General features: G+C 55.6%; 1 protein-coding gene across 1 annotated transcript in view; it reads left to right on the top strand.

Annotated features, from left to right (window-relative positions):
• LOC126958450 (uncharacterized) overlaps nt 1-26169 on the top strand; it is a 247835-nt gene that overhangs the window by 84639 nt on the left and 137027 nt on the right. The gene's annotated exons all lie outside the window — the stretch shown is intronic.

The following is a 26169-nucleotide window of genomic DNA, read 5'->3' as shown; positions in this document are numbered from 1 at the left end:
AAGAGGAGCGGGAAGGCTTTGCAGGGAAAGCTGGAGCTGGTTTGGGTGTGCTTTGACCGGAGGCTGTTGGTGTCGGGGAACCGGAGCTGCCTACCTAGCATTGGGGCATCACCTGGGATGAGCTAGGGTGCATATTTGGCTCTCTCTGGTTGGCCATTAGTCAGAAGTGGGGACAAAAATAGGAAGCTGTCAGTTAGGAGTCAAGTCCTGGCCATTTGGGGTTAATTGTCACAGAAGCCACTGTTTAGCTTCCTGCATTGTCATTAAAGATGGCTATCTGGCCTCCTGCAAGCCTGGTTCACTGCAGACTGGCTTCCTCCACTGTTTCTGGTGGATACAGGGTCAGTTTCCTGGCGAGGTGCTGCAGGTGTGGGTCAGCGTTCTGTTTTCAGAGCAGATCCCTGTGGGTAGGCCACAGGGAGGGGCACTAAGCTTCCTGGTGGCCAGTGGGAAGAGGGGGTAATGGCAGAGTGAGATAGAAGCAGAGCATGGGCTTGGGGTCTGTCCGGGAACAGGCAAAAGCACTGTTGGGTAAGAACAACTTGAAAAGGGACAGCAAACCTCAATGGTATGGCCACTGTCCCTTTGGATACTTAGTCTCTTGCAAGTGTCCTTAGACACACAGAGGAGGGACGCAGGTTGTGTGGAGACAGACGCAGGGGTTGGAGGGAGGCTGCCATAAGCCAAGGAGTGCCTGGAGGACCAGAGGCTGCAAGAGGCCTGAGAGGAGCCTCCCCTAGAGCCTCTGGAGAGAGCACGGCCCTGCCCACACCTGAGCTGTGAACTTGTGGCCTCCGGAACAGTGAGAGAATAGCCACCAAGGTGTGGAAATTTGTAATACGGCAGCTGAAGGAAATTTGCCCGAGGTGACACCGTTGGTGGATGGAAGGACTAGGATTTGAGCCCAGGCAGGGTTCTGGTGGGGAGCAGGAATGGGGCTTGCCCATCCCGCCACAGTGAGGCCGGTGGATACGGGCTGCGGGAGGGCAGGAAGGGCTCTGTGGTTACCAGTTTGCAGCCCTAGGAGGATCCACACTCCTAGTGAAAGCCAGGCCACGAGGCTCTTTGCTGGTTGGAATTGGGAAACCTCAGGTCCCATTCATTCATCCAATCAATCATTCATTCATTCCACATTCACCCAGATCTGAAGATGGCCTTGATGGTTCATGAGTCATAGTTCTGAGCAGTGCCCTGGACCAAGCTTGTTCTTCAGATCCATCCTTGGCCCCATCAGGGGCTGGGCAGGTCAATCCCCTTGCAGGCTGTCAATCCTGAAGCCCCAGAACCGTGCAGGTTTCCTTCTGTGTTAATACTCTAAAAATGGAAGAAAAATCCATCTGTCACACAATGTCAGTGTTGATGGCCTTGATGTTATTCTTCTTTCACTCTGCTCCAGAATGGCTTTAAAGCGGCTTATCTAGTGACACCCACTCAGCCAGTTAACCTAGAGCGAGGCTGGGATGAGGGCAAACCGGGCAGGGGGAAGGAAGCTGGTGAGGCACACAGAGGCCAGTGGGAAGCTGCGCAGACCCTGTAGACAGGCCACAGGGAGGGGCACTAAGCTTCCTAGTGGCCAGTGGGAAGAGGGGGTCATGGCAGTGTGAGATAGAAGCAGAGTATGGGCTAGGGCTCTGTCCGGGGCAGGCAAAATCACTGTTGGGTAAGAACAACTTGAGAAGGGATGGCAAACGCCAGGCCGAGCCCCTGTCTCTGCTGGGCTGGTCAGAGTCTGGCTGGGAGGTGGGAGGCATATGTTTTGGTTTTGTTTTCTGGCATCTTCCCCTTTGAGAAGCTCTCACTGTCTTGTTTGGGCACACAGTCCAGTCGACCACAGTGCCCCACCTCATCCACAAGGTGGGATGTGACCTGGAGCTGGGGGTGGGGTGGATGGGTGGTGGGAATTGCTATGAGCTGGAACAGAGAGATGAGCTGCCATGTGCTGGGGGATTGTGAGCTACCGTGACAAAGTGAATAGGAAGGGGCTGTCCCATCTTTCATGACATCGTGGAGGTGGTCATCTACTTCAAGAAAGAATGAGGCCAGGGCCCAAGGGAGAGCAGGGCTGAGTAGAAAGAAAAGGTGGTTAGATGAAGAGAGAACCCTGATAAGATCCGTCTGCTCCTGGATCCAGCCATGCCTGACATCCTAATACTTTCCCCAGACCCTTCAGTTAAGTGAGTCCACAAAGTACTAACAGATTACTTTAAACAAATTGCTTTTGCCAGGAACATCTCCATCATGTAGGTATCTAATCTGAAAAGGACAGAGTGGGAAGGGCCTGGGGAGGAGGAAGAGAGGAAGACTATTTAGCTGGCTTTAAATCCTGTTTCTCTCCTCTGTGCCTTTGGTGGCCTTTGGGCTGGGGGGAGGGGGCCCAACCGTACTCCCTGAAAGTGGGATCGATCGAGTGCGCAGGGATAACGGGGCTGGCCTCGGCGGTCCTATGCAGGCCATTCGCTGTGGCTGGCACTGTGGAGGTACGTTTTGGGGAGTGGGGACAGACAGGTACTGACCTACAGAGCTCACAGTCTACTGGGCAGGGATCAACAGAGGCCCCCAAAAGAACATTGCGCACCTCTCACCCCTGGAGTCTAGCCACAGGATGCCAGCTAGTGCAGGAATAAGACTTTTTTTTCTCCTTAGAAAGTATTTTGTTTCTTCACCAAGACACAGAGAAGGAGCTGCTCCTGGTATTTCTGAAGCATGAATGGTTTGCTTTTAGCCCTCTGGGGTCCTTCTCCTGGGGCAGGGCTTCTGACCTTGGCCTTTGGGGCTGGGTGATTCTTTGTGGCAGCCTGTCCTGTGCATCGTGGGATGTTCAGCAGCACGTCTGGTCTCTACCCACTGGGCTCCAGCAGCCCTTTCTCAATTCCAGTTGAGACAACCAGAAATGCCGCCAGACATTGCTAAATGTCCTTCATGCGTTGGACACAGAAAAGAGTAAACAAAGAAGTTAATTCTTCTTTCTTTCTTCCTTTTTTTTTTTTTTTGGTGATTTAAAATAATGTAGTAAACTTTATATAACATAAAATTGATGATTGTAACCATTTTAAAGTGGCACTAAGTACACTGACATTGTTGTAAAACCACCATGATCTATTTCCAGAATGTTTTCATCATCCTAAACAGCAACTCTGTTTCCATTAAACAACAGCTCCCTCATCTCCCCTCTCTCCAGCCCCTGGTATCTACCATTTCTACTTTCTGCCTACGAGTTTGACTACTTTGAGAACCTCGTATACTCATACGGTATTTGTCTTTTTGTGTCTGGCTGATGTCACTGACCATAAGGTCTTCGAGGATCATCCATTTGCAGCATGTGTCAGAATGTCCTTCCTTTTCCAGGCTGAGTAATACTTCACTGTGTGCACACGCCACATTTTGTTAACCCATTCATCCATTGATGGACATTTGGGTGGTTTCCACCTTTTGGTTTTCATGAATTATGCTGCAATGAACGTCTACGTTGTGAAAGGTGTACAAGTATCCACTGGAGACCCTGCTTCCAGTTCTTTTGAGTGTATACTCAGCAGTGGAATTGCTGGATCATATGGCAATTTGGTGTTTAACTTTTTGAGGAGCCTCCATACTGTTTAGAAATTAATTCTTGATGGTTTCATTTCAAAATAGGCTTTTGAATTCCTGTGCTGAGGTGGAAGGAGTGCCATGGGCAGATGAGGAGGGCATGGGTACCCTGGGTCTCTGAGATAACACCGAAGGCCTGGTGCCCCCAGCAGCTGCCTGCTGTGCTAGCCCAATGCCGGGAAGAGGAGTGTGGGGAGTGAGGACAGGGGACCAAGAGTCAGCTCTTGCCACCCCCAGGATGGTCCTTAGAGGAGCTGAGTTGTAGAAAAACAAAGTCGCGTATCTGGCACCTGAGGCTCTGCTCGAGACTGGCCCTGTTTGCTGGGCCCCAGCGCTCCTCACCATGGAGTGTGACCATGGTAGTTTTAGCCTGGAAATATCAGCAGGATGGGAGTGGCCCAGCACCTACACGGACCATAAAATTATTTTCATAAAGCAGCCATAGAACACCTCTCTGGGAACACCGAGAGGGTCTGTGAACCCTCCAAGATCAACACAGCCCCCCGCACCCGCCAAGGCCCCAAACAAGGAGGGCTGCTGTTGAGGCCAGACGGGGCGGCCGTTCGGAGCTGCGCATGTCTACCTGGAACAAGGCCTGCAGTCTCAGCCTGTCCATCTGCAGCCTCCTCTCGTGGGGCTGGTCAGTAGCAGGACCAGGTGTCGGGCAGGGGTTGATAAAGGCCGTCTGTCTGTCCGTTTCGGCCCCATGTTGACCATGGCTGGACTTCAGTAGTGCCCCAGTAAGGGATCTGGTCTCGAATGCTCTTGAGTCTCCCTCAAGGGTGGGGCCTGCACAGTCCATGCTCCTTCCCAGAACCCTCCCTGCCTGCGTCTCCCGACAGCTGGGCACAGAAGGCAGCATGCTGCCCAGTTTATGGATGAGAAGTCTGGGCTTAGAGGCTAAGACTGAGGCAGCAGGACCCATGATCTGAATCCTGGGTCTCCATACGCAGCCCAGCCCTCGGCCCTCCCCAGCTTGGTTCCGGCACTCGGGGATCCTGTTTGCTTACTTCTGGGTTGATTTCTATCAGTGTCACCACTGCACAAAGAGGACAAGGCAGACCAGGATGGAGGAACAGGCCGCTAAGGCTGGGGAGGGGTGGACGCCAGCTCCTGAAGACCACAGGCCACCTGACCTCTTAGGCGGGTGGGTGTGTGGTGAGAATCGGCGGTCTCCCTCCTGGCGGCACGACTTGAAAGGGAGGTGTCGATGCAGGAGTAACAACCCTGCAACTGTGGGTTTTAGTCTGGGCTCCCTGCTGGGCTGGCCTGTGTACCCTTGGGCAAGGTCCTTAACCCCTCTGAGCCTTTTGCCTTTGGACAAAGGGGGACATGTCTATAAGATGGGGTGGTTGTGAGATACAATGTGGTATTACGGGTCCAGTCCATAGCACAGTGCCTGGCGCAAGGTTCGAGTGTGCAATAACTGTCCACTGCTGCTGGTGGAGGTGGCGGCCGCTGTCAACATGGAGCGTGTGAGTCTGGTGCTGGGTTGACAAAGGGCGGAAAGGATTCTGTGTGGCTCATCAAGAGGAGAAGTAGGACCCTTGACAGTTTTCCAGAGCCAGACCTCACCAGAGAGAAGGGACAGGATGGGGCGTGGGCACTCTGAATCCCAGTGGGGGCCCTGACATTGCTGCTCCTGTCCCATGTGGGTGCCCCCTCCAGTCACCCTCTTCTGATGCGGTCTGGTGGGTATTGAGCCACCCGAGCTGGTCCAAGGGACAATGGGAGCAGGAGTGGTGAGCACATGTCCACCCTGGAGCCCAGATGTGAGGGAGCTGGAGGGCAGGTGGTGCCAACTAGAGGCAGAGCCAGTCTTGGTCCAGGTGAGTGAATCTAACCCACGTGAGCACTGACCTGGCTGAGGAGCTAAAAATTCCAAAGTGGACTGCAGATGCAGAGGGCTGGCTGGGTGTTGCGATGGAAGTGCTTGGTCTGGATGGATTTCAGGGGTCCGGGCCAATGTCCGTGGCAGGGCTTTCCTCACCACAGGGTGAAGCCACATGGTTGTGTCGATTCTGTTTAAAAAGGCGAGGTGGGGACCTCAGGGAGCCGGAGGTACATAACAATCTCCTGCCAGTCCCTGGCTCTCAGATGCCCACACAGTTCCTGGCACCTATACCAGGGTAGGGCAGGAGGAGGTTTTGAAATAGCATTTGCAGCGCTGATTGGGGCGTGGCTACCCGGGCCTTCTGGAATGCCCCCAGCTACAGAGTCTCTGGGAAACAGGGACTCAGTGACAGAATATTTTTCTTCTTATACAAAATGGACCAGCGTGGACAACAAAGAGAGACCCCGTCTCTGCGAAAAAGGAAAAGCTTAATGGGCATGGTGGTGCTTACCTGTGGTCCCAGCTCCTCCGGAGCCTGAGGCTTGGGGGTCGCTCGAGCCCAGGAAGTTGAGGCTGCAGTGAGCCTTGGTCATGCCACTGCACTCCACTCCAGCCTGGGTGACAAAGCGAGACTGTTTTAAAACCAAACCAAACCAAACAAAATGGGGAACGAGAGAGGACCTGGCACATGGCGGGCACCCTCCCTCCTTCCTGGGAAGTGAGGACAACCCACTGCTATGCCCACTAATAGAGGGTTCTGGGCACCGACTCGTAAAGAGGCTTTATTAGCAGTCAAGCGCTATTAATAAATAAATAAATCGCTACATCATTTTATACGCTACAAGTGCTTGAAGAAAAATAGTGGGAATGGGGATACGGATACAGGGATGGGCTGGTGGGAGGGGAGGACCGTAGAAGACCTCACTGAGAAGGTGAATTTGACCAAGACCTGAAGGAGGTGAAGGAGTGAGCCCTGGGCCACTGGAGAGGACTGAGCAGGCTGTGCACCCGGCTCGGGGCAGCAGCAAGGGGACCAGTGTGGCTAGTGGGGAGGCACCGGAGAGTGAGCAAGGAGAGAAGGGGCATCAGGTAACAGCCAGGAGCTCGGGGACAGGATAAGGAAGAGGGAGGCTCCATGGCAAAAGCCCCATGGTGAGGTATGAGGCGGCCTGGCTTGGAAAGGCCTGCCCTGCACAGGAGAAGCAGGGCGGCCAGCTGCGAGATTGTCGCCATGATCCAGACTAGAGCAGCTGTGGGCCTCGAGGGTGGTGGCATCGAGAGACGAAGTGGTGGGATTCCAGGCATGTTTTGAAGATAAAATCAGCAAGCCCTGCAGGAGAAGGAGAGTGGTCAGGAGGCCTCCAAGGTTTTTGGCCTGAGCCACGGAAACACTGTGGGGAATGCTCTCCCCCTGGGCCCGTGAAGGTGATGGGGCTTGGAGAATCAGGATGTGGAGACACAGTGTCAGTAGGGACCGGGGCCGAGATGACCTCCAACTTTGGGGGCAACAGCAGCTCTCATGGCTGCAGTCAGCATGTCTCCCTACCTCCAAACCACGAGGCACTGTCAGGCTTGGGGAAGGAGAGCTGCCTCGGGGCCAGAAGTGAAAGAGGGCAGGCTCAACTTGCAGGCAAACAGAGGGCGGCTGGGAGCCCGGGGAGCACTTAAGAAACGTTGGTGAATGAAACTTGAGACAGTTTCCTTTCTCCATAGATGCGTGCATGCACACACTGATACACTGACACACACACACTCTCATACCCTCACACACTGACACACACACACCCCCTCACATACACTCTCACACACTCACTGACACACACACTGACACACCTACACTCTCACACCCTCACACACTGACACACACCCTCACACCCTCACACCTTCACACACTGACACACACACCCTCACACACACTCTCACACACTCACACATTCACTGACACACACACTGACACACCTACACTCTCACACCCTCACACACTGACACACACACCCTCACACACACTCTCACACACTCACACACTCACTGACACACACACTGACACACCTACATTCTCACACCCTCACACACTGACACACACATATTCACACCCTCACACACAGAGTCAATGACACATACACACCCTCAGTCACTGTAACACACTCATATACAGTCACTGACACACACACTCACACCCTCATACACACACTGACACAATGACACACACACTCTCACACCCTAATACACACGCAGTCACTGACACACACACACCCCCTTATACACACACTCACTGTCACAATGACACACACACTCACGCACACCCTCATACACACTGACACACACACAGACACTGACTCTTATACACTCCCATCTGGATCACAAATATATCCATATTCATGAGTTTATTGACAACTTGTGTTTTTTTCTTTATACTTGTCTCTAAGTTTTCTAAAATAAATACATATTACTCATGTTAAACAAAATCCCTTTTTTCTGTTATAAGATTTCTATTATCTTAGAAACACAGATTCTACTTTTAAAACACTGTTGAAAAGTGATTAACCTGAAATATGGGAAAATCGTTAGACAACAATGACACGATGACAGACCTGCTTCTCCTAATCAAAAGTAAAATTTTAAATCCTAAATATCCCAAGTAAAAGATTAGCAGCCAGCTCTGGTACCAGCCACTCCACGAAATGCAGCCATTTATACTTTGTCTCTGCTGAATGTAGATAAACAGAGGGAATGTCTTCTGTATAAGAACCGACAAGAAACAAGATCATAGAGACAGAATGATCTCTGGTGTGTAAAACAAAACTGAAGGGAAATGAACAGAAAAAAGACTGGAAGGAAATACCTCTGTGTCAATGTTTCCTACGCAGAGGAACGATGGATGATTTATTTTGATTTTTCAGCCTCCCCTACATTTTCTTTAAATAGCATCTGTTGTTTTCAGAAAGGAAAACAACTCGTTTTTAAAAATTCTACTCAGCCTTAAAATCCCACTTGAAAGATCAGCAGCTTGGTAGGATGTCTTCACCCCCTGCTAAGGGGCACCCCTTAGCCAGCAGGCGTTGCTCACCGCCCTCAAGGGGCTTTGGGTTCAGACGGGCAGCCGGGGAAGCGAATGCGATACCACCCTGGGCTTCCTCCGAGGGCTGTGGACATGCTGGGCATAGACAGGAGGTGGGAGGGGTGGAGTTGGCCTCACCTGGCCCACCAGGTGAGGGCTGGCGTCAGTTACCCGCCAAGGCCTCTGGGTGGCTCCCGCTCCCCTTGGCTGGGACACCACCCCTCTCCTGCCCCGTACCCTCCCTGCTCCTTCTCAAATGTCCACCTCCCTGGCAGCTGAGGGCCAGCGAGCAACTGGGCCAGGAGGGCCTGGAAGCGCCTCTTCTCCTCATTCCACTCAAGATGGCTCTGGGCACAGAAAAGGACCCCTCTGTGCCCCAAATCCCCACATGTTGGGAACAAGGGCGGTGCTGGAAATAGGCTCACATTTGCACGGGGGTGGGGAGGGGGTGAAAGGTCTGGGCCGTGTGTCACCTGGGGGCTGGGCCAAGGGGGGCACATCATGCTGTGACATGGTGAAGGTGGGCAGGGTAGACCCGAGGGGGAGCGGGACAGTGGGCTCCTCCTTCCTCACGTCCCACACTGTGCGGTGGCCCCTGACTTGGCCCCCTCTCCCCGGCTCTGTACTCCCAAACATCACGATGCGCCCCTCCCGTGCGCCCTCCAGCCAGGGTGGCCCGGCCTTGGCCGTTATGACTCCAGGGGAGCCGTTTGACCGGCTCGGCCTCGGCCTCGGGTGATGGGAACTTTCACTGCCCAGCCCTGTGGTCTGGGTTCTGTCTAACGCAGCTGTCTGTGCAGCTCCCAGGAGGGGTGAGAACAGCCAGCCACCTGGCTGAACTTGCTGGGAACCGACGTCAGGAGCCGTCGCTAGGCTGCAGTGGGCCTCACGGGGGCCTGGACGGGGAGAGCGGCTCCGTGGGCCCCGGGGCCTTCCCTCTCCACGCAATGGCGATCCCTGTGATGGGTGGGACAGAGACCCCCGTTGTCCCTGTCACCGCTCCCGCCTCCACTGGCCGGGCCTGAGGACAGTTGAGGGGCTCTGCGGGCCCTGGGCGTCCCCCCAAGCCCCACCCTCCTCCCTGCGGCCCCACCCGCCCCCAGGCCTCCCCTGGCCTGGCCTTCCTTGCTGGGGGAACGGGCCAGCGGGAGGAAGTCATCCGCTGTATTGTCGTCTTAATGCCTGTGCGATGAGGTGTGAAATTCTATGTTCCCAAAATTTGTTATCAGCCTCGCTCCCGTCCTCCGGAGCGGGCTGTGCGGAGGCAGCCGGGAGAACAGGCCGCCCCGGGGACAAGAGTGATGGGAGCGCCCCGGCCCCGCGGAATCCATCACTCCGGACGGAGCCTTCAGCAGGCTTCATTAGGCTTGAAACAATCATGAATATCCTCCCCTCACCTGTTCTCATTAATAATGGCTTCCTTCTTATCTTTTTTTGCCACGCGTACCATTCTTTTAAGAAACGTACACAACCCGGGGAGAAAGCCCGGCGCCTGCCCAGGAGCCCAGCCGCAGCCTCCGCGCCCGCCCCTCCTCCCCAGCGCGCGCCGGCAGGGGGCGCGGCGGGCTCGCCGCGGAGAGCGGGAGCTGGGGCCGCGCGGGGCGGGAGTCCTGCCCCTCGGTTGGGGGGCACACGGGGCTGGGACTGCGGCCGGGTAGACCACCAGGTAGGTGGGGAAAGTCAAGCCTTCTGGAACCTTCCAGCCCCGCGCAGCGTTCCCGATCCCCTCTGGCTGTGCTTTCCCCTGAGACAAATGCAGGCCTTCTCTAACCATTTGCCTTATTCGCTTGGTTTTATATTTTATTTTTATTTATTTGTTTGTTTATTTTTGAGATGGAGTCTCTTTCACCCAGGCTGGAGTGCAGTGGCGCAATCTCAGCTCACTGCAACCTCCGCCTCCCAGATTCAAGTGATTCTCCTGCCTCAGCCTCCAGAGTAGCTGGGATTACAGGTGCCCGCCACCATGTCTGGATAATCTTTGTATTTTTAGTAGAGAGAGGGTTTCATCATGTTGGCCAGGCTGGTCTCAAACTCCTGACCTCAGGTGATCCGCCTGCCTCGGCCTCCCAAAGTGCTGGGATTACATGCGTGAGCCACTGCACTCCGGGCCAGTTTCCTTTTATGTTAAAAGTAGTTTCAGTTATAAAATAGATGGCCCTCTCTTTTGAAGTACAAAGCAGGTCGGCGTCTTCCCGTTTGGGGTTCCCAGCCACTCCCAAAGCCCAGCGCTAGTCAGTTTCTCCTGTGATCCCCGGAAGCGTCTAGGCATGTGCAAACAGATCAGTAGGAAAGGGGATCTCGTATGTATTCTTTCTCACTTTATATACGTGAGTTCGTTTTACACACACTGTTCTGCAACTCCTTTTTGTTCACCTCACAATCAATGTAGGAGATAGTCCAAACGTAATTTTCCCTGTTTTCTGTGGAAAGCTATGCAGTGAGAGCCTAGGGGAGTGAGGCTTTGGGGAGACGGGGAGAAGTGGCCTGCAGCTTCTCCTCCTGGCTTTCTTCCTCCTGCCCCTCCTCCAGGCCCCCAGCCCCCCATTTCTGCCTTCCTTGCTGCTCCACTTGGCCTAGCCATGACCTGTGTGGTCGTCAGTGTCTTGTGTTCTTGCTTCCGCCATGGCCGCCAGAGTGACCGCGCTGCAGCTTTTTGAAGCTCTGACTTTGCCTTTCGTCTTCTCAGAGCCTGTCTGAGGGTCCCCAAAGACACTGCCCAGCGGCCTGGCATTCAGGACCCCAGCTGGGCAGCCCTGCCAATCTTCGGCCTCCTCAGGGACAGCTGCTCCCCTCACTCTGCTGGGCCTTGGACTTGTCTCCCAGAATAGCCAGGCACATTGGCGCCCTAGCCTTCCCTGGCTCAAGCTTGTCCTACTGCCGGGAAGGCCTCCCCCTCCCCTGCATTTGGCAAACTCATGTGTACCCTTCAAGGCCCATCCCCAAGGTCACCTCCACTGGGAAGCCTTCCAAATGCTCTCAGGCCCTGCCTGGTTCGCCTTAGCAGTCCTGCAGCTCGGCTGGCGGGAGAGGCCCCCTGGGACCTGCCTGGGCTCTGTTTGGCTCTGGGCGGCTGCGCTTGGACCTGGGGCTTTTGGTCAGATGTGCTCTCCTGTCCTTCCTCCTGTGCCTGCCAGCTTCCAACGGGCACTTACTAGGGCCTGGTGGACCTAGGAGACTGGTCCTATATGATTCCCACGCTACAGGTACCACTCCAAAGCTCAGAGAGGTGCAGGCAGTGTGCCCCGGGCCCACAGGCCATCTGTCTGTCTGTCTGCTCTTCCACATCAGCCTCCTTTCACTAAATCCCAGCTTCCTCCAGCAGCAAGAAGGCCGCTCCCCAGGGGCAGTGCCGAAGGAAGGCATGCCTGCCTGAAATCTGTCCTCAAGGTCCCAGGCCGGCTGGGGCCCCAGGGGGAAGTCTCGGGTTTGGTAATCGTGTTCCGGCCTTGAGCTGCTGCTCTTCCTGTGAATGTGCCAAGGGGCCTCTGCCTTCCTCAGGAGAAAGAGGTGGCGTGGACCTCTCGGTACCCAGACCGCCCTGGAGAACAGGCTTGTGTTTTGACAAGTGACAGGGTTGAGGAAGCTCTTCAGGTAGAGGGAACAATGGGAACTGGGGCCTCGAGGCCTAGAGGGGAGTGGGAAATTGGGGAGTGGTCAGCCCCAGAGGCAAGAGGGCTCTGAGACTGAGAGGGCACATGGAGAGGGGACGGAGGTCCTCACTGCAGGACGCTTGGCTTGGGCAGACAGGGAGGGGGCATATGTGACCCAGGTGTTAGGACTGGGTTGTGGGAGGGGAGCAGGCCCCAGGATCCAGGCCACCTTTAGGTTTGTGATCATCACCTCCAGAGCCAGAGGGTGAAACTGAGGCCTGAGTGGGAGGGAGGTGCAGTGATGTGCCCAGCAGTGGGACAGGGCACCTGGGTGTCCCACAGGCCTTCTCCCCGCTGGCCCATGGGTTCCTGGTGGGCTGTCCCCAGACTTCGGTCCCTGCCCCAGGGCCACAGAGGCAGTGTGCAGGAACACAGCCGCTTCTGGGCCCTCCGGGCCCTCGTGTCACTTGTTCCACAGTCATTGTCTGCAGACTTGCTAATTAGTCGGTAACTACACACCCTGAAAAATGTGGCTGTCCCGATGACACGGTCCGCCCTCCAGCGCTGTGCTGCCTCTTTCCCGCAAGGCTGGGGGAAGAAAAACCAGCGGCCTCCCTTCTCTGGAGGAAGAGTCACCTGCAGGTGTTTCTACAAAGTCGGGGCCAGAGAACATAGGAATAAATGCCACGATTCATGTTTGCAAACCCCTCCTGCCAGCTTCTGTCTTGACAAGCAAGGAGGGCTGGGGAGGAGGCAGGCAGAGGTGGAACCTGGGAATGCGGCCAAGGGCTTGGTTCAAGGCAGTGTTCCCTATCACAGGCAGAACTGTGCAGGCCCCATGACAACTGGGGGGGCTCCGGATATGCACAGGTGGTCCAACTGGCCACTCATCACCTGGCCACCCCCAAGCAGGTGGTCTGAGTCCCCAGGGCCACCCAGCAGGGAGGCACCTCCACTCTTGAGAGAGGCTTGGTGACCTTAAAGGCCAGTGGGAACATTCCTAATTCTTGTAATAACCATAACTGGGACAAATGGTGATAACCCAGGTGTCGCTGCTCTGCTGCCAAGCTGTCCTTCCATGCCCAGCCCACCACGGCCATGCCAGAGCTCCGAGGGGGTTCTTCTCAGGGTAAGAGTCCTTAACCCCATCTTACAGATGTGCCCACTGCAGTCGGGAGAAGTTCAAGAGACCCCTTTAATCAAAGGCACCAGCCAGGTGGTGTGGGGGAGACTGGGTACTGGGTTCCCCACCGCTGACTTGGACTGAGGCTTGGCGTGGGGGTTGGTGGGACAGGGAGCAGGTATTTTCAGGGTTGGGGGAATCTCTGAGGTCACGTGTAGAGGATAATCATCTCCTCTGGTTTCTGACAAAACCCAACCCTGTCCAAGGGGGTCTGGCAACCTCCCCTCCTCTGTGTGTGAGCGTGTGTGTGTGTGAATGTGTGTGCGTGTGAGTGTGAGAGAGTGTGTGTGTGTGTGTGGAGTCTTTTTGATATTTATTAAGCATCTACTTAAGTATCCCTGTGGAATACTCTGCAGCTCCTCCCCCTTAGACTCGCGCTGAGGAGAGGAGCACTCATCATCGGGAGCACCCAGCCGCCTCCAGGTACCCTCCCAAGGCAGAGGCAGGAGGAAGAGTACAGGTCCAGGAGGGGCTGGATGGAGCCTGGGGGGTTGCGGAGAAGTGAGACCAGAAGGCAGGCCTAGGGTGCGATTTTCTCATGACCTTCTCTCAAATGAGGAGCTGATGGAGAGGTTCATGCTGGGGCTCGGAAGTGGGGCCATGATCATGGAGAAAAGACAGGACTGATGGAGAGACAGAGGGAGATGCAGAGGGAGAGCCTGCTGACCCCTCCGAGGGCCCTGGAAGAATGGCCGCAGTGCCCTCCGCACAGGGGCAGGAGAGAGAGAAAGTGGAGCTGGACATGTGAGAGCAGGAGAGGGAAGACCGAACAAGGGACAGGTGGAGATCTAGGCTGAGCAGCTGTCACTGGGGGCGGGCAGGAATGGACCCTGGCCTGGTCCCAGGCACCACAAGGAGGACAGTGCTGCACATCTGTGAGGGGGACTTCCTGGAGGAGGTGGCAGGGTCTGGGATGGGGCCAGGCTCCGGGGAGGTGCATGTGGGGTCCCTGCTGCAGCCCCTCCATGTTGGGTCATGAACTCCCTGGTCTCCAGGTCTGGATGCATTGCTGCCCTTGGCTTCCAGCGTGGAGCCTGCTCGTGGCCCCAGGGGGAAGGGCCCTCCCTCGGGGTGCAGCCAGCTTTCCTCTGCAACCTCAGAGTGGTGTTTTAATTAGTCAAGTCCTCAAATCATTGTTTACTGCTCTCCACACACGAAGGGTTTATTAAAAGCTGGGCCAAGTTAAAAATATTGGCAACAGGGACATGCAGGCCGTTGGAGCCGCTGAAACAGGCACCCTGAACCACGAGGAAGCCGCGGTGGCTGCTCCCCAGGGAATCCCTGCCCACGTCCTGTCGGTGGCCCAGCTGGCAGACAACCCGTCAGCCACGTGGAGGGAGACAGGGCGGCCCCTTGCAGCTGTGCCAGCACCGCTCAGCCTGTGCCGAGCACCAGCGCGTGACCAGGTCTCACCTCCCTGGGTGCTGAAAAGGCCTGGCAAGGTGGAGGTGGGGCCCCTCCTCACCCCACTCCACCCCTCCAGGAGCTTCCACTCCCTGGGAAGCGTGTATGGTTAGCCACACCCAATCACCCAGCCACCAGCCTCAGAAACCCTTGGGGCCTGACAGCAGCAAGGATCGTGGTGGACAGCTCTGCCTGGCAGGGGTGTTCAGGGAAGACCTCCAGGAGGAGGTGGCACTCAGCATGGGGTGGGCTCGCCATTGGTGAACTGGGAAGATGGCATTTCAGGGGAGTCACAGAAAGGTCGCCTAGGCCTTGGGGGCAGGGAGGTGCCGTCCTTCATGCTACGGGCATGAGGAGGGTGGTGGAGTCAGGGAGCCCTGTGGGAGAAGCCTTCGGTACCCTGCCTGGAGATGAGCCCTGCAGACTTGCTCTGCCCGGATCTCCAAGAGGACTTGAGAGTCAACAGGTCCATAGGGAGGGTGGGCCACAGAGCCCACAGCCGCCAGCCCCCACTGCCTTTCTAGAAGGAGCCAGGTGAGGGCTGCTCTGACTCTTGTGGGGGCCCTCTATGTTTGAACAGTGGCAAAAACTGAACTGCGACAAGCATGAGGGCTTCCGAAGATCAGCTGCCACGCACAGCTCTGGGTAAGTGTCCTTTGCTGGGCCTCAGTTTACCCATACGTACAACAATGAGAGAGACAGCTCTCCTATAGCACCACGTCCATCCCTCCATCATATACTGACTCAACAAACACTCCCTGGACCCTCACTGCACGGCTGGGGCACAGAGGGGAACCCGACATAAGCTGGGGCCTTCGGAGTCTTCCTTCCACCCCGCACAGTGCAGAGTGTCTCCCTGGCCACTAAGGGCAGAGCCTGATGAGTTTGGGGTTCTGAGGAATAAATAAAATCAATGTGAAATCACTTTGAAAGTCTAAAGGCACAATTAAGGCTTGTGCTCCTCCCATGAGGACAGTGGCGTCATCAAGCTACCTACAGCCTGGGCTGCTCAGAGCCTTTCTCTTTGCTGACGTGCAGGAAGGGGAAGCAGAGTCACAGAGCATCTGCTGCGCCCCAGACGGCTGCGGGCCACCTCATCCACATGGGCGCAGCTAACTCAATTTTATGCATACAGATTAGTGGAGGTGTCGGTTCAAATCCTCGTCTCCCCAGCAGACCAGGAACCGCAGAGGATGGAGACTGTGTTCTCCTCATTCAATTAATCAATTATGCCCTCGCTCAGCATCTGCAGCCTCTCAGGCTGTAAACACCCTAGAGTCTCTCCTATATTTAAATGAAGACACACGTACACACTCACATACATACACATACACACTCTCTCACATACTCATATACACACACACTCCCCCATATACACACAATCTCACACACACTCTCTCTCTCTCTCTCACTTGTGCATCCTGAAGCTCTTTGCTAGCGAACGCCCCTCTCCTTGTTGCCTCCAACCCAGGCCCCCTGCTCACTCCCTGGCCTGTCACTCTGCTTGTGACTCCTCCTCCTCCCACTTGCCCTAGAGGCATCTCCCTAAGGCCCCAGTGACTAATCTCAATCTTTATCTTAACTGATTTCCCTGTGGGCATTTTGGACCCATGGCCACTCCCTCACTCTTTCTTTCTTGGAGTCTGGAATTCCTCTCTGTTTCTGTAAAGACAAGGGTTTTCAGAGTGTTTATGGGCATCGAGGAAGGAGTCAGTGCAGTGACAGCGGCTGGAAATGCAGGACCAAGAGAGGACAATGGGGCAGTTGACCAAGAAGAGATCCCCCAACCTCTGCACCCACCTGTCTCTGGGCAGCTGCTTCTGTCTCTCTTGTGCATTCTTCTTCTGTTTGCTTTGTGCATTCTTCTTTCCCAGTCCCAATGCTGTTGCATTGCAGGGTTTCATTCCCACCTCAGTCTCTCGACTCACCGTCTTCCTGGTCACGCTTCCATCACCACCATCATGGTCTCACCCTAAATGTCCTCTGACTGCAGACTGTCCCCCAGTCCTTCTCCCACCTGGTCCAGGGATACCCCACCCACCAAGGCCATTACAGCAACAAGGCTCTATCTCTGCCCCATCCCAGCATCCAGGTGTTGGGCACAGGTAAGAAGTCAGAGTCAAGGAAGATCAAGTGGGGAAACTGAGGCCCAGAGATGGGAAAGGCTTTGCCCAAAATTACCTAGGACTTTACCCAAATCCTGACACGGGGACTGTAGTGGCTCTTCTGCCCACTTTTAGCTCTTGCAGATGTCACCCCCCCACTGAGTGTGGATCTCTGCTGTCTAGTGGCTGGGGTGCTACCCACCTTCATGGTCCAGTAAGGTTCCTCTCATCACAGGAGGCCATGTGGCTGTGGCCACACCTGGCACTCAGCAGCCCTGGGTCCTGGCAGGCCTGCCTGAAAGAGGCCCTGGAGGAGAAAGGAACCCCCACCCCAGACTGGCAACCTCCTGGCTGAGCAGTTCATCAGCACAGCTAACTCTGGCTGCCCACCCAGTGTGAATGTCACTAAGTCAACCGGCTCCCGGGGGGAAGCTGGAACCTCTTCCACAGCCCAGCACTGCTTCAGACTGACCCGAGAGCAGTGAGGGTCAGGAGCCTGAGGCCTGGGCTCCAGCCAGAAGGCCTGGGCTCAAATCCCAGCTCTGCCACGGAGAGGCTTCTCTAGCTTCAGCTTCCCCTACTGAGAAGGAGGCCATTGGGTTCGGTGAAGCTCTGGGTTGCTCACATACTTTTCCTTGGGTCCCTCTGTCTTCCACCCCATCTGTGCATGGGGTGGCCTGCCTGGATGGTCTGTATCAGCTGGCTCCAGCCAGGTGGGACTACAGGAGCCCCAACAGATCAGGGGAGGGAGGAGAGCAAGGTCAGGTTCCCTGCACAGAGACTGGAGGCTCCCCAACCAAAGGCCACACTCATCCACCCTCTCCACCTGACTCTCGCAGTTTCTGGTTCAGGTAATTGCACTCTTCTCTCGAGCTGCAGGCCTACGGGGTAACAGGGCCTGCTGTTACCCCTCCGGCTTCCTTACACCCTCCCAACATCTCTGTAAATAGGCCCTTTATTCAACGTTCTTCAAATTAACCATCTTGTATGCACCATCTGTTTCCTGCTGGGACCCTGTCTGAGTCACACAGGCCTCACCGTTTCTGGTCTCCTTGTTAACTCAAGCCGTCAAGGTGGGAGAGAAGAGGCTGGGTGCAGATCCCCACGAGTGGTCCTTGACGACCTGTGGAAACCATTCCTGCCCAGGGCAGTGGCAAGGCCTCGGGGCCAGCCTAATGGGCTGCAGCTACCAGCCCTGGACCCAGACAGCAGCTGGCCTGAGCACCCCTCTGCAGGTCTCCCAGCCCTTCCCCATCCTGCCAGTGTCACCAGCATCCTCGTGAGGACCAGGAGCAGATCCCAAACACATACGAAGCAACCAGGACTGGGCAGGGGTGTCCCGTCCGGGCTCTCATCTCCCCTGCATAGCTCCTCCAGGTCAGGTGGTCGTCCCACAGGGAAATAAGCAGAGAGTTTGGACCATTTCCCCAAGCCCAGCTGCCACCCACCTACTGCCTCCCTTCACCCACCCTACCTCCTCCTGCTACCCTGCCTTCCACAGAAAAAATACTGAATATACTGAAAATACTTTTCTAGTGAGCAGGACCCTCCCCCACAAGAAACCACGGTGAGGATGTGCTTGCAGGGTTCCCACAGTGGCATGTGTGGATCAATTGGGACCTTGTTGCTGGCCACAGACAGCTAAGGCTATTGCCCAGTGCTCATGGAGAGAGTGAAGAAATGGGTAAAACACAATCAGAAATAATTGGCTGATCCGTGAGAGGCAGGAAAAAGCCACTGAAAAGGAGGAGGGTCTAAAGGCTGAGGGCGAATCTTTGCAAGGAAGAGCATCTCCCCAGGCTTTAAGAGACCATTTCCAATCTCCACATCGCTATCCCGGCCAAATGCTTCCTTATCGATTCCTTGATACGATGGTGCAATTCAATCCCACAAATACTTAATGAGAACCTACTGTGCACCTAATTCTGAGCCTGGAGCCCAGGGAGAGCTGAAATGAGTTTGAGAAGGGCACCTTTCCCTGCTCTTCCTTCCTCTCCCCTACCCTCCCTTCCTTCTTTCCTGCCCCCTTCCTCTCTCTTTTCCTTCTGCGAAGGGTTTAAGTAGCAGGTTGCTCTGGATAGTCATGCATCTAGAAAACCTCCCTCTGAACCCTGGCCTGTCGCCGAGAGGATGGGGGAGACAGGCAGGCCCAGGGTTGATACAGCCATTAGGGAGAGAGGCTTGGACCAGGGTGGTGGCGAAGAGAATGGGGTTATGGAGATGGACTGGAGAGCGACTGGGGAGCAACAGTCCCTGGCGCTTGGGGCCTGTGTGCACAGAGAGAGGGCAAAGCCACAGGAGCCAGGAGTCTCAGCCCTCACTCGCTGGGCTGACTGCAGGGTGGGGGAGGCCCTGGAGGAGGTGTGAGGGGGGCAAATGGGAGATGATGGTTTCAGAGAGACCTCCAGAGGGGATACCTGGGAGGCCATGGTGCTCTAATCCCGGCCCCAGTTCTAGAGTGACGAAGGTAGAGAGAGCTGGACCTTAGTGAGCACATCTGCAGGTGGACGGGCAGACCAGCGTCTAGCGCAGGGAGAAGGAAGGAAGGAGAAAGTGAAGGTGGGGAGAGGATGTGACCAGCCTAGGAGACAGTCCTGCTGTTTTCCCAAATTCTCTGAAGCAGTGAAGTGACAGCACCCGCTGGGTTCCAACTTGAACTCTATTCTTGCGATGCAGTTTCTTCTGTTTTCAGTCTGTGGGCTTTTTGGCCAGACCTTGGAGAGACCCATTTAAACGAAGGAACCTGAGAGTTCCTCAAAGGACATTTTATGGTCAACTTTTATAATCCTCCTGCCTGGGCACCACTCCCCAACATTCTAGTCTTGCTCTGCCCATTCCTTGCTCTGTGACCCATGGAGAATTGCTCTGCCTCTCTGCGCTCCAGCATCCAGCTCTCTCTGGCTGAGAGGAGAGTCCCCACTGCTAGAGTGGGAGGAGAAACACACAGACCTGGGCAGGGATCAAACTAAGGCTCATTACAAACAGAGCAAACTTGAATTTGGGTACTAAGCAACCCCGGGTGGGGTGAGGGGGTGAGGGGGTGAGGGGGATGGAGTTCCACTCACACTGGGCATCCCTGCCCTCCATCCCTAGCTGGATCTTGGCTGCAGACAGTCAGGTTGGGCCTCTGGAGGTGCAGTGTTGCCATAGGAACAGGCTCATGAAGAGCGTCTCAGAGGAACCAGGTGCTCGGTGGTGGTGGGCAGGGGCAGGTGGTAGTAGGGGGTGCTGGAGATGATCTCGACACAGCTGCTCCCCACATTCCTAGTGAAGGAACTGAGGGCCCTGGTGGGGAAAGAACTAGGTGGAGGCATCGCTGCAACCCTGAGGGCTCTCTTGTTTGCAAGTCCAAGGGGGCAGTAATCCCCTGGAACCCAGAGATCAGAGGTGGCAAGAGGACGGGTGGTAGGGGAGGGCCACCAGGCCGTGGACAGTTGCTAGGACACAGTATCTTTCTGAGGGGCCCATGGTAACCTTCAGAGAACACTTTGTGCCTCATTCATTTATTCATTAATTCACTTAATCCATAAACACCTCGAGGGCAGCGCCGCAGGCCTCTGGCTGCGGGGTGCCTGGCTGAGCAAGAAGCGTCTGGCCTTGCTAGGGTCAGACATACGTGCGAAATCCATTAACACCAGGCAGGAAGATGTGTTCAGGGCTGAGATGGTGCCCAGGGTGGCTGGGGGGGCCAGGACCCTCGGTGGGCGGGTGAGTGGGCGGGAGCCAGGGGACTTGGCAGGCATGGGATTGGGGGAAAGGCCTTGGAGGAAGAGGTGAGACAGGAACAAACCTCTGTCCCTCTCACCTCCCACCTGTGCCTGTCCCTTCCTTGGGGACCAGGCAATGTCTTCCTTCTCAGGAAATCCCTAACTCCTTGAACACAGTAGGACACCAAAAACTATTTTTAAAAGTATATAATTGAATGAAAATGCTAATGCTTCCTTACAAATAAGAGAATAAATATAGTACGGGAACATCTTAAATTCCTCGAGAGCTGTGTGTTTTCACATCCCTCAACTTGACAGAGCTGCCTGTCACCAGGTGTGGCAGGCCATGCCGCACCACTCATCCTCGATTTTACAGGCGCAGCGCGGTGAGGTCATGATTCTGCCACAGTCACCCCACAAACTCCTAAGCAGGGGCCGGGATGAGGCCTCTCCCCAGGGGATCCGGGCTTGAGAAAAGGATTTCTTCTGTGGCTAAAGAAAGTGTCCTGTTTATACGTCATCACAGGGCCTGTTGCCTGTGCCTCTGAAGGTCTCCACGAGCTGGATCCTACTGGGGAGGTGGGTGGTGGGGGCTGGTGCCCCACTGGACAGGAGGGGTTAGGTGGCCCAGCCTGATTCCCAAGACATAGCATCAAGTCTGGGCATGACATGTTCCAGGGTCGACTCTGGTATGAGAAAAGAGGGCTTCTTGCTCCATGGACTGTTTGCCAGGGCAAAGGAAGCTGCAGAATATTCCAGAATAGTTAAGAGATTTATGTCCAAAATGTTGAAAGTTTTGCAACATTCTGCCTCATTCTTCACCATGCTAACTTTGCCCTCACTAATGGAACATCTCATGCGCGTGCATACACACACTCACGTCTCGTTCACACATCCGTGCCTGTACAGCTCTCTCTGCCTGGAATGGCCTCCCCCCACTCTTCTGGAGAACTTCTGTGTACTCTGCACACGCAGCTGAGGACTAACCCTCTAAGAGATGCATGCTCGCCCTTCCCGTGTGTGGCCAGTCCCAGCATCCACGACCCTGCATCTCAGAGGATGTCTAAGCACTGAGTCCGCACTTGAACTCTCTGAGATGAGAAACCACCTTCAAATCCATCATTGCACCCCTTTCCAGGGACCCCGCCGAGCCTCGGCACCCAGTAGGAGCTCAGTCAATCCTGGGCAGATGAAAGGTTACATTTAAAGAGGTGAGCCTCTGTTTTATGGAAAATTAACTGCTGGGAATTTTTGATGAATGAAGAATTCCTGCATTTTTGGCCAAAGCCTGCGTGGACAAGCTGAGTGATGAAAAGGTTCCCTTTTCCTCCAGCCGCCGATTTCCTCCCTCCTGGGTGGGGATGAGTCTGCCTATAAGCTCTGGGGGTGGGGTGGGGAGTTGTTACTAACCCCTCCAAGCCCCTGGGAGCCCCCCACGCACAGCATGACTCAGTGGTGCTCTTTAAGAGGATCATGTGATGGATGATGCGGACAGTCACACTGTGGACTTACATCCCTGTCAATTCCAATGGCAAGGGAGGAAACGAGAACTCTGTTTTTAAATCCTATCAGCAATGACAATAAATTGGTTCTGTCTGGGGGAGAGGTGAGACCCCACAGAAGCCAACTCTAAATATGGACCCAAACCAATGAGTCCCCCCCTCTGCACCCCAGCTCTCCGGTATTTTTCCTTCCCGGAAGCTTGCTGTGGGGCCTGGGGGGAGTCATACGCAGGGCTGTTTCAGGGACTCAGGGATACGGGCTGGCTCTGTGCCCCCACTCACAGCCCCCTGTGGCTCTGGAGAACCCTGGAGTGGGCCTGGAACTGTCATACGCCTCTTCAGGCCCTGAGCACAAGGCCAGGCTCAGCATGTGCCCCTCTGCAGCTGTACTCCCAGCTCGGCTGAGCACGATGCCACTTCACACTGAAGACCTTCTCTCTGATTGAATTTGAAACCAAACCTTCATGTTCTGGAAAATGCACCAGGGTACGTCTTTCATTTCCCTCCAGCCTCTGCCCCCAGGTCCCCTCTCCTCAGCAGAAGAAAAGAGAATTTGTCTCCAAAGATGGACTTCAGGTTTGGAAAAATACTCTCAAAGGCGGCAGCTGTGTGTCTCTTCGGTGTTTGCATGAAACCCTCACGGCCTCCGAGGTTGTGAAGCTGCCTCCTTCCACCCAAAGAGGGGAGGGCAGGCTCCTAGGGGAGCCCATTCTCCTCCAGGCTCCATGCACTCTGACCACTCTGCTGGGCTGGGCAGACAGCCTCGCACTGGGATTCTGAGTAGACCCGGGTTCAAATCCCAGCTCTGCTACTTGTTAGCCATGCACCTCTCTCGGGCTCCCCCAGCCTCAGTGTGCTCATCTCTGAAATGGGCCTTGCAGTCCTCACCTAGCCCAGGCCGTGAGGAGGCTCTGATGAGACAGGGTTAAATTAGAGTCTAAATCCAAGGGAGAAGTAAGGGAGATGCAGAAAGGGCAATACCTGCTTGCCTATAAGCCCTCAACCCAAGGACGGTGGCTTCTTGGTGGGGGAGACTCCTCCCCAGCTGTCTCCTGGATGTTCCGGTTCTAGGACTGTAACTAGGCCACCCGAGTCTCTGGGCACTGGTCCTCCCCTTGGTCAGTCCGTTGGGGAGGAAGGGCAGGCAGATCTGGAGGAGCCCACCCTCCTCCTCTCCTGGAGGGAGGATGGAGAAAGTTGGGTGTGGGGACAGGGGACAAAGGCATCTCTTGTCTGTAGGATGCCGACTAGGACTGGATCAGTGGGGGCTCAGACCCCCCCAAAAGAAAAAAACCTAGTCTAGGCAGAAGCAAAGCCTCAAGGCATGGAGATCCCCACCAAGGCTGTGCGGGTGGTATGCAGAGCAGAACGTGAAGGTGGGGTGAAGCCCCCTCACCGGCCACCCCTGCTCTCTCTCTCCCACCCCTGCTGGTGCCCAGGGCTAGTGAGTCTCAGAGGCCCCTCTAGCTCCACCCAGCTGAGCTGCCCTGATCAGTGTTTCTGCCTTTAATCAGGGGCGAAGTGGTCTGGGGCTGGCTGGAGGAGTCAGTGTTTAGAAAAGGAGGAGGGGGAGCAGACAGGAGGGGAGAGCAGAGGAAGGGAGAGCAGAGGAGTGGGGAGAAAAAGGGCTGGAGACAGCACTTCTTTCCTTCCCGTGGAAAACTTTCACTCATCACCAGCCCCCTTGCTGCCCCAGGGAAGCCCAGCAAGACTGCTTCCGGACAGGTTCCCCTTGCTTTCGGCTCTTGCCTGTGGGGCGTGGGGCCACAGGCAGAGCCTTAGGCTTGGCTACAGGGAGGGAGTCCAGCTCATGAATCTCAGTCTGGCCCCAGAGTTGGCAGGTTCAGTCCCTGCAACCTGTGTAGATCGCCTGCTACGCCATTCTGTGAGGACCCGTGGGCTACTGGCCTCATCTTTGTAATCCCGGGGGCCTGTACACGGAGCATGGCTCTTGAGAGAAGAGGAAGGGAGAGGAGGGGAGGGATGTGCAGATAGAGGAGGGGGCGTCCAGCTCCTCCAGCCCGCCGCTCGGCAGCCCCAGGGTCTGCTTGCAAACAGCAGACTGTACTGCTTCTCCCCAAGGGACTACATTGGCATTTTCGCGCCTTCTGTGCAGACTTAAAGTCTGTGACAGTCACCAACCTCCCCTCCCCACCGCTCCTAAGCTACGCTTTCTCAGTGTCTGCTTGCTGAAAAGAAAGCTCCAGCCTCCTGAATTTACAAACGCTTTATTGAGATCAGAGCAAGGCAACAGAAAGCTTCTTGGCTTGTAGGTCCCGTGAGACAGGAAAGTCCCCTCCCGTCCCTGAAGTGTCCCTGCAGGCGGCTCTTGAAGAGGGCCCGGGGCCAGTGGAGCCTGGTCGCCAGCTTGGAGATCCTCTAGCTGTCTGGGGCAAGGGCTCTGGGCTGCAGCTGTTGGAGGAATGGCTGGAAGGGGTTCTGACCAGGCCCTGTCAGCACAGTGCTTTTCTGCTTACAAAAACCCGAGTTCCCTTCAGAGACAGGTGGGACATCTCTGTTTATGGGCTAAGAAACAGGGCTCCCAGAGGGAAGTGACTGGCCCAGGGCCCAGGAGCCTTGGTGGGCATGAAATGGAGATAGGATTAGAGAGCAGGTGCCCCCCAAGCGAAGGCAGTGCCCTTTCAGCATAAGCCTGTGACATTTGGACAGACTCCCTTGGGCGAGAATACCCTCCTCTGGCCTCCCTCCCTTTCCTAAACTGGGGAGGGCTGCGGTGGAGCGGGGGTGGGTCCGGGGAAGAATCTGGTTGGGGAAGGGAGGAGTCTAGGTGTGCTTGGGGGTGGGGAAACTCGAAGTCCACTGGGGCCCCCTAAGTGCTCCATGCAGTCCAGAGATTCTCCTCTCTGCGGGACTTTGGCAGGAGCCTGGGAGGCCCTCGCCCCTGGGTTACCCAGCCCTGAGATCCTCCACCCCTCCTTGGCTTCTAGCAGAGAACTCAGCTCTTCCAGGTCTGCCTGCTGTTGGGATGATTTCGGAGGCTGAAGTCAGGGGCCTTGGAGGGAGGGAAGAGAGGAACCCTGGTCAGGAAGACCTTGGCAATCACCATGCAGTGGACATTGGCACTTCCAGGGTTGAGTCTGTCAGCCACTCTCGTTCTAGGCCAAGGGCCTTGGGCAAAGGACCTTCCGTCACTGGAGTTGGTTTCTTGACTTGAGGAAAGAGTCCACGGAAGAGAGCAGGGTCACAGGAATGCAAGGGCATGTGGCAGGCACACAGTGGGCACCCCAGCTGCTCCCTCCAGCCTGTCCCCAAAGCCATTCCCAGCAGCCCCTACCCATCTGGGCGTTCTGCAGATAACATCAGGGAAGGGACATCATTCAGCAGGGTCTGGGAATTTCCCTCCAGCCTCCTCGGAGCCAGCCCAGAGCAGCTCTGGTCTCTGTCCATCCCTGTGCCCATCCTGAGTGCCTTACTGGAGCAACTGACTTAGGGCTGGTGGGCCTGGGGACGCCCATGGGCCTGCCTTCCCACATCTATGGCTAGGATGGGAAACGTGTTCTCAGACCTGCCAGGGCTGGGCTAGAGGGCCAGGAGGCCAAAACATCCAGCTTCCAGGTTCAAAGTGGCAAGATCTCACCCCACTGCAGCACTGCGAGGAAGGGGAGGCCGGGAGCTGGGTGGGCACCCACTCCCTGCATCTAGGATATGTATTTATTAATTATGTAAATTAAGTATTGTAAACCACCCACCCAAAGATCAGGATGCCTGGGACCCTTCCGCCAGGAGGTTAAACATCTTTAATCCCTTCCTACCCCTCTCCCTCCCTATCTTTCTGAGCCTCCCCCATACAGACTGGGTCAGGGGGTGCAGAGCTTTCCTCTACACCAGGGCTCTAAGCCTAGGCTGGGGGTAATGGTGAGGAGGGGTGCCTGAGGAGCACCCCCTCTCCCTGGGAGCTCTGCAGAGGAAGCGGGTCTCTGGCAATTGGCATCCTCTACCTGCACCTCTCGGGCTGGCGACCCCTCAGAGAAGTTCTCCCAGTGGGTCTGGAATACGTGCCGAGTGCCTGGAGTGCTATTGTGTGTATGTGAGAGCACATTGGTGAGGCTGCCCACGCATGCCACTGTGGACAAAGACAGATGCGACCGTGTGTGTGTGTGTGTTGGGGACTGCATATGTATTTTTGTCAGTGTGTGACCACGAGTCGGCTGGGTATGTGTGCTTGTGGGTATCAGGTGCG

The sequence above is a fragment of the Macaca thibetana genome, chromosome 7 (genome assembly GCF_024542745.1).
Source record: "Macaca thibetana thibetana isolate TM-01 chromosome 7, ASM2454274v1, whole genome shotgun sequence".
NCBI lineage: Eukaryota > Metazoa > Chordata > Mammalia > Primates > Cercopithecidae > Macaca > Macaca thibetana.
The sequence above is the reverse complement of the archived record's forward strand: the minus strand, read 5'-3'. Positions and strand labels throughout refer to the sequence as shown.